Here is an 18,203-nt window from a genome sequence, read left to right on the forward strand (position 1 = left end):
AGAATTATGAAGGGAAGAGATAAAAGGACTGAGGCGGCAGCAATCAACAACAGATGTCAAATCAGGAATACACTACAGAGGAGCACATCTGAACAGGAAGGTTTTAGCTGACTTCTAGAGGGAGATTTTAAAAACGTGCTTACCCAAATATCATGCAGCACGCAGCTTCCTTAGCTTGGGTACAATTGTTAAGAAGTTATGCTCTCCTCAGGTGGTGTGGAATACAGAGTAAGGGCCCCCTCTAAAGTATGAATCTGCATGCAGGCAGAATCATATTATCAGTGGCAACCCTTCTGGTGGATTGTCTTAATTTTCACTTAGAATCACCAGGCAGAAGCAAGGAACTTTTAACATTCTGATGGTGGCCAGAGAGAGAAAACATTCAGGAGACAATGTTGAGCACCTTTCGCTATGCCTGTTCAACACCACCTCCTATCTTTGTCCATATTCCTTTAAAGCACAGTGGGGAAACCTCAGATCTGGGAGTCAGATGTGTCCCTCCAGTTGTCTCGGTCTGGCCCTCACATCTCCTCACAGACCACACAGCTCACTGGTCCTGTTTCATACTCTCCTCAAGTGTTTTTGCCTAGCCAGAATTGTTTGTGACCTGTGATAATGCTTCACACCTGCCTGAATGGAGAATGGGCAGGTATGTAAGGTGGGGGTTAGAAACGCCTGATTTCGCATGGCTGGAATGAGACCTGTTGTGTGAAAGGTCACAAGCCGCTCTACTCATATTTCCTTCTGGCCCTGCCGCCTTTGCATCCAGCCAGGCCACCCATTGGCATGTGCCCCCCCCCCCCCCCGTTTCTCACCTGTGCTTTAAAGAAATAGATATGAAACAAAATACATCATATACAGTTCCTGAACCTCTTAAGCATGTCTTTATGAGCAATTACACCCAGTACTCACAGAGCAGGGCTCCCAAGTTTTGTAAGTCCCAGTACCTATCCCAAAGTACCTATCCTGCATTGTTTGATGCCCATCTCCAAATGTCTTTGAAACATTAAAAGATTATAGCAACACTCCACAGAAGCCATTTCAAAATAATAGCACAGAATTTAATAACGCCTTCGCTAAAGCAGCGGTAGCCAATGTGCATTCCAGATGTTGTTCTATAGCTCCCATCAACACTGGCTATTGGTCATTCTGGCTGGGACTGAGGGGAGTTGGAGTCTTGAAGATACCACATTAGCTAGCTCTGTGCTAAAGCATACAAAATAGGGCTCACAACTCATACTCAGCTCTTGGTCTTGACAGAAGCTTTTACTTAACCAATCACAGGAAATACTTTGGCAAGGTAAAAAGCGATATGGCAGACCCAGCATATAAATATTTTTCTGTAGACTACTTGGAGGTTTTCTTACAATCAATCAGTACATATATGATTTTTGTTAAATAAACAAATAGAATTTGAGGATTACATATCATTGAGTATCTTTTGGGGGTCCTTTTAGAATATACTGCCACCATTTCATCTGGGCAAACATTTGTCTTGGAAGGTAAACTTTTTAAATGTCTATTTTGCTATTATGTCAGCAAAATCCAATTCAAGTGAAAGCTTCCAGACCCTCATTAAGACCCTTCAGACATAGTTAAACTCAAAGGAGCAGAAAGCATTTGCTTGGCTTTAATGTAAAATATGCAGAGCAAACCCATCCTTAATTAGACACACATGTCTTTCAAGATATCAATAAATGTTTCCTTTTTTGATAAGTGTGGTTTAATAAAATGTAATAACAAGAGAGTGAATGCACCGAAGACATAATTTAATAGAGATTAAAATTAACAGACACAAATTTGCAAACCTCAGCAGTGGCTAACAGTCCATTTATTTAAAGAAAATAGCTAAATTCCAGTTTTACTGTCAATTGGTCAAACAGGGATGGGGAAGAACTCTGGAATTTTATTGTAACTCATTTTGGAATATCAAATGGTACTTCCTCCTCTGCTTTATATACCATATTCCAAGTCTATAGAAGAGTGCACCAAAATTTGATAAGTTATGTTCATTTGGCGTTCAGTTTGGAGGCTGTCACATTGCTGCTGCCTAATGTGTTCTGACTTCCTACAACTTTCCAAGGAGGTTTTGACCCAGGGGTTGCAAACCCTTTTGGGCTTAAGGACACATTGGCAAACCAACCAAAGGAACTATTGTGGGCAGCCCACACACCCCACAACTACGCACACATTGCAACGTTGTCTATCAGCTGCAATGGAATGCTTCCCCCCAAAAAAAATCTAATTTCAGTGGGAGTAGAGTTGGAAGAGGAGGCCCTGTGGGCTCCAGAGAAAGCCTCTGGGCACACGGGTGCCCTGGCCCACCATATTGGCAGCCCTTGCTTGACCTATGAAATGAAAAGTAGCTTGGAAGGAACCCATATGTCTAAGAACGCTCTTCTCCCATAAAGACCACTATTTTGGATCAAGAGCACTCACTTGGCTATCAGCTGACCCTAACCTAAAGGAGAAGGGAATATGTGGACTTCTTCCATCTTCAGAAAGGATCCAGCGATAGTGGTCCAAATATGGAGTTATCATGAAATATGGATCTGTGGGCTGTGATGTTGTTTTAACAAAATGAAATTAAATACCTGCCTATTGGGTTTCTGCAAAGTTTTAAATTGGTTTCAATTCCATTTCTAATACCATTACCTTAAAAAAAGATTTTTGATTTCCCCCCCTTTCAAAACAAGTGTACCTGTCAGAAAAAAAATCAATGTTATCCTGAATAACCTGAAGTTGCCATGTGAAAAACTTGTGTTATAGAAGCCATATGGTGGTGGTGAGGATATGGAGGATAAAAAAAGGTTTTAAGAAAAGGTTGCACAGAAGAAGAACATTTTTGGAACAATAGTACTTTCGTTTGAATCTCCAAAGGCAAAGAAATCTACTTTTGCACAGTAGCTACAGACAAGGTGCATGTCTGAAGCAGAGGCTTTAGGAAACCTCAAGAGGAAGAAGTCAAAGCTGTATTACACATACCATCTTTTAAAAAGTATCGTAGCTTCTCTAAACCGAACACTCAACTTTACTGGTAGCCTGTGTAACTCAAAGAGAACATGCACAACTTGCACCACAAATTTGATGCCATGCATTATTTTACACTAGGAAATTGACTGTGCAGATCACAGGACAGCAGTGTCAGGTAATCTTGAAGAATCTCTCAAAATCAGAGGCGTACAAAAGGGGAGTCATGTACCTTCCAGAAATGCTTCATTCCCATGCAGACTTTTCTTCAGTCTCATTCTTCACATTGACAAACTGATACTGTGTGTGTGTACCAATGCAACATTTAGGATTGTTGGAGGGACAATTTTCTTCCCGCTCTCTCATATTTCAGAAATGAGGCATCAGAAATATCTGTATCTCTGTGGGCCACTTAGTAGTTCTACAGATGGAGTTACCATTTTTAGATTTACGTAAATGTTTATATAAATACCAGATGCGTTTGCCAAAGGATGTGTGGATGACTTTGATATACTCAATATACTCAGGTTTCTTTTCAGATCATATAAATATTTCACCTTTTTTACTCAATATGAGCTAAGAAAAACCACTACCACAACCCATCCTATTACAATTCACAGCTTCTTTGCCATTGAATCTTGAACATATCCAAGCTCAGGTCTTTGAGCCTTACAGTAAATTAATCCTCCCTCAAAAAATGAAAAAGTAAAGTGAGAAACAGCCTTCGATCATATTCTGTTTTGCTGAGTCTTACCCCTATCATGAACTTACCTTGTGGTCTTAGGCAAGTTAATCTCTCAGTCCAATTTGTGTATTCATTAGGTGTTGGCATTAAGTAGCCTGGTGGAAGACTGGCAGAAGCTCCACCCCTCTACCACCACACAGATAACCTCCCATGTGATGCAAATGGCCAATCAGGAGTGGCTCTGTTCACATTCTTTCTCTTCCACCATGTTGTTTCTGCATGAGGTCCTGGTGAGTGTATGAACCAGAGCTCAGACTTCGCTTCCTCAGGGTTATAGTGAGGAATGTAAAGTGCTTCAGACGTTCCAAAGCATTATACCAACCCCAACTTAGTGTTCTCCAGATAGCATGGCCAATGGTCAGGGATGATGGGAGCTGAAGTCCAAAGGATCTCGATGGAATCAGTTTGTGGAAGGCTGTGCTATATATATGACAATGGTGATGATGATTTAGAGTGGCCATAGCATTGACAGGAGATGATAAAAACTGATGGGTGATTTGGCTGTTCTTCATGTAAAACCATTCTGGAACTTCAAATTACTCCAGTGTTGAAGGTGGGAAACCCAGGGTAGCTTTTCTTCTGTGACTGAGGAATATTATGAAAATAAGAAAATTTGACACTGCTCTAAGGTTTTATGTTGGAAGAAGCAGGTATGTTGGAAAAAGCACAATGTGTGATTAGTCCCTTAGTTCTTTCCTTCTCTGCCAGTGGCACTGGTAGAAGAGACCTTGGGGACAGAAATCTGGGAGACAAGATGAGTGCAGGGAGAGAAGCAAACAAGAGCTTTAAAACACATGAGGAGGAGGAATGCTGATGGGGCAATACCAAAGGCAATACCAATAATACTCCACTGCCCTGAAGGCCTACAAGAATCTGGAGTAAGCCTTACAAATCACTATCTGAAGGGGAGCACTTGTATGTCCAGAGTAAAACAGGGACAGTCAACATGGTGTCCTCCAGATGTTGCAGGACCACAGTCACCAGCATCCCTGACCATAGCCATGCTGGCTTGTGCTGATGGGATTTGGAATCCAACAACATCTGGAGAGCACCACACTGGCTAGCCTTGGATATACAAGCACACGAGTGTCCACTGTTGAAATTCAGAATGGAAACTCCTTGGACAGGGAGCTTGTCTCTCTTGCTTACACCAGCCTCTAAAGTGGTTATTAGATGTTTTAGACGGATTCCCTCTAGGCCTCTCCTCCAAGCACAGTGTTGCCTCGCTGGGTGCAGTTGGTGGGAGTTGTAGTTCAAAACAGCTATGAGGGCACCAGTTTAGGTAAGCCTGGTTTATACTCTTCAGCAAACTGTGAATAATGGTGCTATCTATAAAAATAAATAAACAGATTTATTTCACAGGTTAATTTAGGGCAATGTGAAGCCATTCCTAACCTTCTGTACCCCTCTCAATTCAGTAGACTATACACTGCCAGGCATCAATAGAAGTGCTTCAGTGGAACAGCTGCATAAACAAGAATCAGAGGGAGAGTTTATATAAACAAATTAATTACTGCTGTAAAAGGGAGGCATAGCAGTCTGACCGTGCCGGGTATAGCTTAATCTAAGAAGGTATAAATCAATAGCAAAACATACATTTCATCTTGCATACGGTTTGCCTCCTCCAGGACAAGTTGAATCCAGACCACTTACTGTAGCCTTGCCTGTTACTCAGTCAGCGTGCTGTTGTTGATGCCATTTACAATTTCCAGGATTTTTTGCCTCATAACACTTCTCAAATGTCCCCCTGAAAATTCTTTTGCCAGCCACACATTCACCAAAGCTATAATAACAGATGGAGTTTTATGCTCAACTGGCTTTTTTCTCTAGTTGATCAAACTGAAAAGCCAGACAAGATGGAAATTTGCTGAAATTTAGATTTCTTCCTGCAGTTTTACAGATCTTATAAGTTATCATTCATTGATTATGCGAGCTCCCTCGTCTCCAGCATCTGTTTGCTGCATATGGAGGAAAGACGAATTCATTTTTTAAAAAAACACCAGAGCACAAGATGGAACACAAATACATATCACAAACAAACAAACAAACAAAAGCGGCAATATAGAAAATGTGTGCAGCTTTCTCCATTCTCTTCCCTCCACCTCACCCAATGATTCCCAAACTGTGTGCTAGGGCACAGCAGCATGCTATAAGAAGGGTTGAAGTAATAATGCTCAACTTTTGTATAACTTTCAAGTCCTCACAGTGCATCACATGCATTATCTAGCTGTAATCCTGACAAGAACCCTGTAAGATCAGTCTCCAATGTTGTCTCCCATATTGCAGATGGCGTGGGGGGACTGAGGGAGTGTGGCTTGCCTAAGGCTACTCACTGGGTGCATGGTGGAGACAAGATTCAAACTGGGGACTTTCTGATTCTCAGCTCACTCTCGTAGCCATTATGTTACATTAAGCTACCATCTCTGAAGCTTCCATAGCCCTTGGTCTTCCATGAATATGGTTTTAACAGTGTGTCCGTAAGTGGGGTGCTAGGTGGAAACATGAATAGACAATCCCACTATTGCAAGGCGAGTGCCTGGCCATTGTGCTGGAGCCTCTGGTCTTCCACATGGTGCTGCACTACAACTCACATTATTATTGGGCATCCTGGCTAGAGCTAATGGGAGAGCCAGTGTGGTGTAGTGGTTAGAGTGTTGGACTAAGACCTGGGAGACCAGAGTTCAAATCCTCACTCAGCCACAAAGTTCACCTCGTGGCATTTGGCCAATCACTCACTCACTCTCAGCCTAATCTACCTCAAAAGATTATTGTGAAGATAAAAATGGGGAGGAAAAGGAACTATGTGCCATCTTGAGGACAAATGGTATCAAAATGTAAACGAATGAATGGAGCTGGCACTCAACAGCATCTGGAGGGCTGCAGGTTCTCCACGCTGATCTATCTTTTTTTGAGCGCAACACAGAAATATGCCTCCAGTTTTAAGCTGGGGTGGGGCAATGGGATGACAACCCGAGGAGCTCTGATAATGCAGGGACCGCGACGAACGTGGTTTTAAAAATCCCCTTCAGACCTTTCTCAATCAACAAGAGGTAGTCAGGGACTGAGTAGGTGGCGCCAGAAGCATTGCAAGGTAGGAAGCTCCCTTATAGCGAGCCAGACCATTAGTCCATCAAGCTCAGTACTGCCTACATTGGGAGACAGCAGCTCTCCAGGGTTTCTCAGCCCTACGTAAAGATCTGAAATCTTCTGCATGTGAAGCAGTTGAGCTACAGGGCCAGCATGTATGGCCCTGTGCCTCCTGCCTGCAGAAGTGGCTCTCTGGGTGGTGTGGAGTCACTCTGATAGCTTCCAAGCAGGGATATCAATGCCAGTTACATGTACAAGCAGGAGCACCAGGTGGCCTCTGGTGATGCGTTCGTGCTGCACCAACCTCCCCACTACCTCACCCCTCTGTCTCAGTGAACAACAATGACTCACCTACCCAGAAGCAAGTGCAGTGGTTCTGCACCAGCCAGAACCGCTTCTGCCTCTCAGTGTTAATATTACCTGCTCATATTTCCTATACAACTGTGATGGGCCGTCCATGGACAGAAATATGGTGAGCCGGCAATCTGTAGAAAGATTCTGACATAGTTCTCAAGAAGTACCCAAGTCCTTCCTTACCCGGCAATTGTTCCATATGTTGTACAGATAATCTAGCTCTTTGAGGTGGGTAGGCAGGAACTGTAGACCATGTATATTTAAGGATCCTGAAATTCATGGATTTATTCTTCGTCATCCCATGGCATGCTTGCGCATTGCAGTACTTCATTATCCCCACTCCAGTTCACACGTTCTGCCTTAAAGACTCAGCTATTTGTTTCACCTTATCAACTCTGTGGTCATCTGAAAAGCTGAACTAAAAAAAGAAGAAGATTCCTCTCTCCTCTCCTGGCTACTAAAATGCCAACCATTGCCATTTAAAATGTAACATTTATTTAAGAAAAAAGTTATGCTAATCAGCAGTAGCAGTAGCACACCTGCTGAATATGTATTTGTGCAAGTAGAAGAAAGGTGGTCATGGACAATTCAAGGGTTTTTCTTTCCATTAGCGAGATTCAGTTGACAGTGTTCATAATAATAATAAAAGTAAACACGGATGGTCCTTTATCAGAGTAAATAGGCCTCAGAGACCTGCCATGTACTCTTGTTATCAGCGCTGCTTCCTTCTCTGCCTAAAGGACTTAGGTAATGTGCTTGGTACAGCTTTTAGACACCCCCGCCCCTGCTATGTTCGAAGTCCTGTCTCTACTCATTCCCTTTACAAAGCATTATATAATGAGTCGGATCCAGGCTTAGTTTGTTGAACTTAAGTCCAATTGAAACTAATGGGACAAATTAGCTTTGACTTATCTTTAAGGCCCATTGATTTCAAAGGGAATCAGGTGCAACTAAAGCTGTGTACACATTAGCTGTAGGGTTGCCACCCATCTCTAGAAAAGCAGTGGCAACTCTAAATAGCGGCTTAAAATGCAGCAAGATAGTTCTCTTCCCACCCAAAAAAACCCACTAGTAGTAGTAACAGTAAATTTAAACTAATAAAATAAAACAATAGCAGCCAGAGTATTTCAGTGAGGCCTTTGTTGTTGTTTAGTCATTTAGTCATGTCCGACTCTTCATGACCCCATGGACCAGAGAGCGCCAGGCACTCCTGTCTTCCACTGCCTCCCGCAGTTTTGTCAAACTCATGTTGGTAACTTTGAGAACACTGTCCAACCATCTCATCCTCTGTCGTCCCCTTCTCCTTGTGTCCTCCATCTTTCCAAACATCAGGGTCTTTTCCAGGGAGTCTTCTCTTCTCATGAGGTGGCCAAAGTATTGAAGCCTCAGCTTCAGGATCTGTCCTTCCAGTGAGCACTCAGGGCTGATTTCCTTAAGAATGGATAGTTTTGATCTTCTTGCAGTCCATGGGACTCTCAAGTCTCCTCCAGCACCATAATTGACTGCACCCTTAAAACAATACTGGTATGTCTAAGGTTGAAAGACAGTGGCTTGCTGCATTCATCACTTAGGTGACATTTGAACTAGGGACATTGTAATTCACATTCATTACCTGGCAGTAACCACTGCAGAAATCAATCTACCTAGGTTGTAATGCTCAGTAGGTATGTATAAGTTTGCACCTTTAAGTCTCTATCCTATACATTCTTTTAAATTGCAATCCTAAATGCCATACCTAACAAGGGAGCAAATCCCAGTGAGCAAAAAAGGGTTTTCTAAGTACCCTTGCATAGCATTGCACTATCATGCACTGGATCAGGTTTGCAAATGCTCTACTGCTAACCTATGGCCCTCCCAATGCTATGGACTCCAAATCCTATCAGTCCCAGTCAGCATGGCCAATGGCCAGGAATGATGGGAGTTGTGGTTCAGCTACACCTGGAGGGCCACAGGTTCCCCACTCCTGCGCAAGCTATCCCAGCAGAGTAAAAACTTTTCTCTCTCTTTAAAACTTACATTATGAAACAAACATAGCTCTCTTAAAACAGCAACGCTGTAGCTCTAGTTTAATGTAAGCTACCAAACGCCTGGGCCTTACGTATTCCAATTTTAAACTAACCCATCAATTTAAAGGAGGAAGAGAGAGATGGCAACAGCAAATTACTTCCCAGTGCCTATTTATATTTACTCCTATGAACAAGACGGTCTTTTGCAAAACCGGCAAAAGGGGTGGGGGTGGGCTGGGGGGCAGGGGAGAGATGAGCTTTTGTATCTAGAATCTGCTGGGTGCTAATTTGACATGGCAATGAGATGAAAGTTGGGCTCCTGCTAGTTTCAACATCAGAGGATTGGAATGCAGCCTACTTAGCATAGAAGTCAAACAATTCACTGGCAATAGATTGCTTTCCACTTCTAGATCTGCTAAATAAATAGAAAACTAATTAACAGTGTGGTACAGCAGATGTAGCAGGTTTGAATTTCATTAGAGCCCTGGCTAAGAAGAAGGGAAAGAATCAAGAAACCATTCTACGACTGATGGATCTTTCTCTGCTGAGGGGCAGGCAAAAAATGTTATCTGTGCAAGAAAAAGTCACCCCTACTTCCACTTTTCTTCTTCCCTCTTTTAAAGAAAGCTTTCAAAATAGCTCATGCTTTGGAAAGGAGTCTACACGCTCTTCTCATCTAACTCCCTAAAATTCTTTGGAGTTTAAAACATCAAGATTGTGTTTCACAAGCAGTTGCTGGCCCTTTTCTTCAACTTTGTAAAATACTTTACTTTTGGAATTGGTGGTGGGGCGTCTGGGGAAAGGTGTTTGCAAAACTCTTTCTGCATAGCTGTCAACTTACAGATTTGAAAATAAGGGACCAGCAGCCTTGAAAATAAGGGACCAGCAGGCAAAATAAGGGACCTGCAGCCTCACCTGTTCCAGGCACTCCAGTCTTCCTGTCCTCCTGCAGTCTGGTCAAACTCATGCTGGTAGCTTTGAGAACACAGTCCAACCAACTTTCTAACCAGAGGTTCAACTGAATAGAATCTGAATCGCATGCACCACAAGGCCTATGCAGCCTCAACTTCAGATGGCTCCCCGGCCTGGCTTTACACTGCAAAGTTTGCAGCAGCACGTGCACCAAAATGGCGTCCAGCATTCAACACCCCCCCCAGCTTGCATTAACTAGCCACACACAAGACATGCAAGCTACACCCCCCAGTCGTTCTTAGACTTCTTATTGGCTGAGCAACACAGCCAAGCAACACAGTTGGAGCCTCCCTCCTCCCTGGCCGGCAGGGAGGGAGGGAGAGGAGCTGCTTCCTTTGAAATTTAAGGGATATCATGTAAGGGACATTTAAGGGACACCCATCAATAAGGGACAGCAGCGGGACATGGCACTGGAATAAGGGACTGTCCCTTCAAATAAGGGACACTTGACAGCTATGCTTTCTGTGTTCTGTTTGTCTCTATTTCTTTTCCATTGATGAAATGTCCATTGGTCACATCCTTCGCCACAGTTGGAAACAAGAGTTTTAACTAAGGAAAATGTAAAATGATGTTTGTATGACATTTATTTTTAGCCAGCATTTCCCCACTTGCACACTCTGGACTTCCCATATCCAGATTTGCATAACCAGATTTGGCAGCATTTATTAACAATCAAAGTAGTGTTTCTCCTCATAAGGATCAATAAGATAATTATGTTTCTTAGGAAATGGGAGTCATATGATTTTGCTTTGGGTGCATAACGAACAACGCAAAGTTCTTTGTAGCGAAAAAGGGAACTTACAAAACAAACTGCCCTGCCACAGAAATGGAGTGGCCACTTAGACGCTGCCAAGAAAGGGGAAATTCATAATAATAAAAAAGAGAACAAATGAGGGTATGTATTTGCATGAAAAGAACATGCTGATTTGTATGCAAATCTAAAAATAATTACTATAATTTAAATAGAGATACAATACATCCCAGCACAGTGTGGTCTAGTGGTTACAGTATCAGACAAGAACCTGGGAGACCAGAGTTTAAATCGCCACTTGGCTGTGAAGCTCCCTGGATGACCCTGGGCCAGCCGCTGCCTCTCAGCCTATCCTACCTCACAGGGCTGTTGTGGGGCTTGAATGAGGAGTGGGAGAACCATATACTCCATGTTGCTCCTTCTAGTCCAGGATTCCTCAACCTCGACCCTCCAGATGTTTTGAGACTACAATTCCCATCATCCCTGACCACTGGTCCTGCTAGCTAGGGATCATGGTAGTTGTAGGCCAAAAAAACATCTGGAGGGCCGTGGTTGAGGAAGCCTGTTCTTGGAGATAAAGGAGGGATGCTATAATAGATGGTGAAAGTCTGGGCCCAGGTGACTTGTGTGTCAGCCATCCAGGTGTTAATGGACAGTTTCAAAGCTCTTGCAGTTCTTGATATTCCATGATATTCCAAATGGACTTGTACTGGACAACCCTTCAAATAGATGCTTCCTTCCAATGGAGTGCTGCCCTCTGAAAAATGGGTCCCATCGCAGACCTTTCCTGAAATTATTTAGCAAAAACCTACAACTTCGGCTACTGAGCAAGAACCTCCCATTACTAGGTCAGTATACGAGAAGTGCACACAACTGCTTAGCAAGCAGTGCATAAATGCCCACCGCCACCTACTTTGTGAGATGCAGTGTTCATTTTTTTTATTTGCTGGTATGTGGGAGGTTATCAAAGGCACTTCTGATATTTGGACCTAAGAGTATTTTTTGCCACACTTCACATAGCTTCATTTCAAGTGGCCATTATCAAAGCAAAGCACTGTACATAAATATGCATGAGAGGCCATTATGGCCTTGAGATGATACTTAAAAGGGTCAAGTGTCTCTTACCAAGATTTTTCTACTTGCTATAAGACAGGAAAGTGAGCGCTTCATGTTCTTAGCCATAAGCCATCCAGATTTGTTTTCCTAAATATGACCCATTTCTCTACAAGAAGCTGTGACGCATCCCCATGCAGCATCTTCCTAACCATACGCAGTGCATTATTCCCCAAATAATGTCATATCTTCAGCCCTCAAAGCTTCCCTTTTTATCCAGATGTGTGAGGAATGGGGTTGGTCTTTATTCAAGGTTTCTGAGGCATTTAACAACTTGGGTATCGCCTGATCCTTTGTATATCCCTGCTCAATCACTGAGGTCTTCTGGGGAGTCACTCTCAGTGGTGCCCCATGGTTGAGGTTGTGGTTGTTGTTGATAGTTCAGATGCACAACTCCTATCTTCCAGGAGTCATGCCTTTTGAGCCCAGTTGAGCTCCCTTCCAGTTAAGAACAGACCGCTCCCCCCCCCCCACTTCCAACACTTATTGAATACTTTTATTATTCCAGTGGACTCAAATTTCAAAGTTTTGACTCATATTTTGCCTTCTTCTCATAGACACCACTTAGGAACAAGTGTGATTAAACGGTATACAAATTGTTCAAATGAATGGCTAAATATTTGCCCAGTGGTAAAATGAAAGCGTTCTACACATGCTCAAAAGCCTGTCTCAATTTTATTACAGTGGTACCTCAGGTTAAGTACTTAATTCGTTCCGGAGGTCTGTTCTTAACCTGAAACTATTCTTAACCTGAAGCATTACTTTAGCTAATGGGGCCTCCTGCTGCCACCGTGCCACCGAAACACTATTTCTGTTCTCATCCTGAAGCAAAATTCTTAACCTGAAGCACTATTTCTGGGTTAGCAGAGTCTTTAACCTGAAGCGTGTGTAACCTGAGGTAGCACTGTATTACTTTCTATGTGCAGTAGCATTGAAAGGAGTTTCCAGGACAAAGCTATCATCAATCTAGCACAAATTAACCCCTGTCCCTTGCTCTCCATTTTTGACATTTTCCATTCTGGATGTTTATAGTCCGCATTATTCTTTCATATGGATAAACCTGGTGGTTCAGTTATAGCCCAAAACATCTGGAGGGCACCAGGTTGGGGAAGAGCTGCTCTGTTGTTTGAGACAAAACATATAATGGTATGCGCTCACCTACACTTTCCCACTAGGTGCCCAGCGGGCCGGCCAGCTACACAAGGGCAGGAGAGAGAAATAAAGGTTACTCCTAAAGCTGTGTTATTTTCAAGAGTCTTCTTTGGTTTATTAATTTCCTTGGAGAAATAAAAGCATTGGTTTAGCCCTGAAACCCTTCTTTGAATGCCAAGATTCAGCCTCGCTCTGCGAAAAGTAATAATAAAGAACTTGTCTTCAGCACCAGAACTCAACTCTTGAACATATAAAGTAATAAGGAAGAGTTCCTTTTCCTCCCTGCTGAGGCATTAGCAGCAGCCAAACACATCTCAGATTAAAGATAAGAACTCCCAAGCCACAACGAATGGCTGCTAAGGAAGCATTATTTGTTAATTACTCTACTGACATCCCACAGAGGAGGTTACAGGGGTGTACAGGGATACACAGCATTGCCTCCCTGCCCACACGTATTTCAAGCATGCTGGGGGGAACACATACATCTCCAGCCAGCCCACTAGTTGTTAACAACTGAATGTCCATTGTTACAAAAGAAGAACTGTGGAATCCTATGTAGGTCTACTGAGAAGCAAGTCCCACTGAGTTCAGGGGAGCTTGATCCCAGGTAAATAGTCAAAGGATGGCAGCCTAAACGTATGGTGGCCATTTGAAGGCACCCTCTGGTTGAAGAGTTGTCTTGGCCAAGTCCAGTTGAAAGGTTAAGAACCCAAAGAAAGAGGAGGAGGAGGAAGGGCCTTGGAGTTGCCCACCCACCATGATCACCTAGAGAGCAAACTGAGCAGGGACACAGCCTGCCTGGTCAAAGTCTTCTAAACTGGACTAATTATTTCTAAATTTGCATTGATACATGCAAGTTTGCTTCTGCAGACCTGATGTTCTCTTTCTTGATGCAGTTCCTGTTTTTTGGTTGCCCCAAACTACAACAAAACCAGCACTGGAAACAATCTCTGCTGATCCAGTTTACAATGACACAACAATTCTAAATGCTAGAGGGTTGCTTTCTCCTATCTCTTCTCTTCTTCTCCTTTCTTGGATGAGGGTGATCTTTGAAATGCTTAGAAGGAGGAAAGGTCTGAACCGCAGGTGCTTGCACTTTACTGAACATATTGGGAAAGCATTTTTAAAAATATGCTGACCATGAGCAAGCTGTTCCCCAGCTGATGCTGTTCCTTTCCCTTCAAGCCAGTTTAGTCACATCCTCAGCTAACAGATGACTGACTAGGGATGGGGACACCTTTGGCATTAGTAACTTCTTAGCTCTTGCCGGGGAAGCTATGTCATTAGCTCACCACTCTGAAAAATCTCTGTTCTTATGATGTCTCCTGAAATATCCATCTCTTTTGTCCTGAAATATCTTCATTGGCTCCCAGTGCGTTTCTGAGCACAATTCAAAGTGTTGGTGCTGACCTTTAAAGCCCGAAATGGCCTCAGCCCAGTATATCTGGAGGAGCGTCTCCACCCCCATCATTCAACCCAGACACTGAGGTCCAGCACCAAGGGCCTTCTGGCAGTTCCCTCACTGCAAGAAGTGAGGTTACAGGGAACCAGGCAGAGGGCCTTCTTGGTAGTGGTGCCTGCCCTGGGGAACACCCTCCCAGCAGATGTCAAGACAATAAGCAACTATTGTACTTTTAAAAGACAACTGAAGGCGGCCATGTTTAGTTTGATGCTGTATTGTTTTTAATATTTGGTTGGAAGCCACCCAGAGTGGCTGGGGAAACCCAGCCAGATGGGCGGGGTATAAATAAATTATTATTATTATTATTATTAAATAGCCTCTTTAACTAATTGAGATTTCTCTTTCTTTGTCATGGATCAACAGTGCAACTAGACAGGACATCAGAGGGACCCAAACTGAGTACTGCCAATTTCTTGTCAAGTGGTGTGCATATATGTGCATGTATGTGTGCATGGATGAATTCAAGTGAAGCAAAGGCAGGTAGAATTGGCAAGCTGACCCCTCCCATGCCTTTCAATGGCTTTTTAGACATTGCTATCCCTGGTGACTTTCAGTCACAGAGACCCACCAGGAGAAAAACGGCTAAAAATTAGTGTAGGGAGCATTGTGGGGAGGACTCAGCTCCCCTCCCCCCACCTATGCTGCACTTTAAGTCTCTCTCTCTCTCTCTCACACACACACACACACACACACACCCCACTCTACAGCTTTACAGTTGCTTTGCATCTTTATTGTTGCCATCACATCAAAGACAGTCAAGATGGCCTGCTTAGTGACCTTTGATCCTGATTTGCTTGCCCAAAGTTCTATGGAGGTTCTACCATACCTGGTCTTGATTTTTTAAATATTTATATTGATTTTAGTGCAAAACAGTATAACAGTATAACACAAAACAGGATAACACAAAAAGAAAAAGAAAACAGGAAACAATAAGGAACCACAGGAGAAAAGGATGGCCCCAATCAAATGTTGCATTCTGTGACAAAAGGAAAGTTAACCCAAAAGTTCCAGATTTCACAAGAAGCTGGTGTAAGTTGTTGTTGTAAGCGGTATTCTTCATGTACAAAATAAAACTCCACCAGACATCTTAAACAGCATCCACTATAGTTGTGCCTTGCAATGTTTGAAGATGGAATGTAACTTTTTCCAAAATAACAACATTCCAAACAGTCTCGTACCAACGAATAAGCTTGAAGTCCTGTCATGTTTTCCATTTCTGAGTGATGGACAAGTGTGCAGCAACCATAAAAAATATTACTAGATCTTTTAATGTAACCATTTTATTATTATGTCCAAAAACAGGAGAGGAAGAAGTGGGGACAACTGAATTGACTCCTTAGTAACTGAAGCAATTTCTTTGAAAACCAAGAACCAAAACATACAGACCTGTAGGTGGAAGTACATTTCCCTAGCATCACAGGCCTATTAGAATTAGGTTGACCATTCAGAGAAATGTATGTACTTTAAGAGCAGTTTGGCAAGAGAACCAATGACCTAGAAGGGTTGTGGGCTCTCCCTTCCTGAAGAACTTCAAATAGAGGTTGGACAGCCATGTGTTCATGACACTCTAGCTCCGGATTTCCTGCATCAAGCCTCTCCAACTCTATGATTCTATGATTCCAATCAGCTTGTCAAATAACTGACCTTGAATTGACCTGTGTATAATAGGCAGACATTTACTTTTGGTTAAAACCAGAAATCCATCTAAGAACAGTCTTATTAACATCTCTCTCTTCTCCCTGACATCTCTCACTCTATTCCTCCGATTCAGGGACTCCTGCCTACAGAGTAATCTCATATTATGCTGGCCTTCTTCGCATGGATGGCTTTTTATGGTTATCCAGTATGAAAAGGCATCCTGCAGCTTCTAAAAAATGGAAAACATAAGTTACTGAAGCTCCTCTATGTCAGCTGACAGGGGAGTGAGTTGGCACATTCATTTAAAGAGGAAGCAGATTATGTCCAATAATTGCTTAAAAAACACCTCTCATGCCCTCTCATCTGAACAATTACCTGCTTATCCCGGATATCTTAGAACAGACTTTAGTAACTTGGTGAGTAAAGGATACCAATGGTTGAAATATATGTGGTCAGAGCAGGTGTGCCGGCTGCTATAATTTGTGGCAGCATTCCTATGTATTGTTTTTAGAATTGGGGGTGAGTTGTGTTGTCTAAATGGAAAATGAGGGTTTAGGACTTATGGGTATCACCAAGGTCTCACCTTTGAGCACAAAAAGGAATTCCAGACATGATGAGAGACATTCATTTCTTTATATGAGCTGCCCACAAAATTAACTCTTGCCTTTAGTAATGGACCACCCAGCAAAGGTGCTTGGATCTATCTATAGAGGAATATTCTCTCAAGTCAATAAATCCTGAGAACGGTGCTCAGTAACGAGACTGTCAACTGATCCGAGTTTGAAGAGCAGTGATGATTTTATGGGTTTACCCCTGAGCAGCTCAAGTAACTGCTGACAATTTCCTTGCCGCCGCAAACCAGTTGTCAGTGGATAAGGCCAATAATATACATTAAGGTCTGGAGAAAGAGGAAATGACACAATCTGCGCAGGGACCTTCTTGTCCTTTTGCACAAAGGCAGTGTGGTTAGCAACAGAGGGTGAGACAACACTGCACAGGCAGCAAAAGGTTCATTAGGTTTTTGAGTATGCAACCCCAGCTTTCTCCCACAGAGCAGCAAGGTCAGCCTTCATGGCTAAAGCCATGGGAAATAAATCTTGAGCCAGGGGAGATGGCTCCTAGCTTCTGGCTCCAGGGGAAAACGACATCCTGTTCTTTGCACACTGTTCATTTTAAACGCCTCTGTGGGCTCATCACTTGAGCCAAGAGAGAAACTCTTGACTGAGCACTAGGTGCATTTTAGGGAAATGAGATGTTGACACCCCCTCTCCCCAATAATAAAAAAGGGAAATGAATCTTGCCAGCTTTCATTTGCTGCCGCTTTCTGCCTGTCTGAAAGAAGTTTAAAGCAAGTACTCAAAACTTTTTTAAAAAAAACACCATGCTTTTAAGTGGAGCATTATTGCCTAACTGTGCATGATGCTGACTGCATTGCTGCCAACCATATCGGCTTATTTAAGAGTTGGTTTATTTGAAACAACCTCCTGCCCCAGTTTTATCAGGACCACAACATACAGGAAGCATAGGATTTCTCCTTTCCTCGCTATCTATTGGCTCTGCAAAAGTCGCCCCCCCCCCCCCCGCAGCAATGGGAACTTTTCAATTATTATGAATTGCCATGTGAGAAGAGTCACAATTTTCCTTAATATCACAAATGGGGGAAAGAAGGGTAAAACTTTCTCTAAATCCCAGCATGCTGTGATCATTATAAAAATCCTCCTTCTCCTGTGCTTACTATTAGATACATTAAAACCTATGCTGCAATTGGCACTGACACATTTAGCATCACATGTTTTCAAGCCCGAAAAATGTGGGGCAATATTCATATTTCTAGGGGTACCCCTGGCATCTTAGGTCAGAAACTAATTTCTCTTATCATGTCTTTTGCCAAGGAATTGGCGGTGCTGTCTGCTCCACTCTTTGTATTGCCTGCATCCCAAATTAGTGAGAATA

The sequence above is a fragment of the Podarcis muralis genome, chromosome 3, assembly GCF_964188315.1.
Source record: "Podarcis muralis chromosome 3, rPodMur119.hap1.1, whole genome shotgun sequence".
Taxonomy (NCBI): Eukaryota; Metazoa; Chordata; class Lepidosauria; order Squamata; family Lacertidae; genus Podarcis; species Podarcis muralis.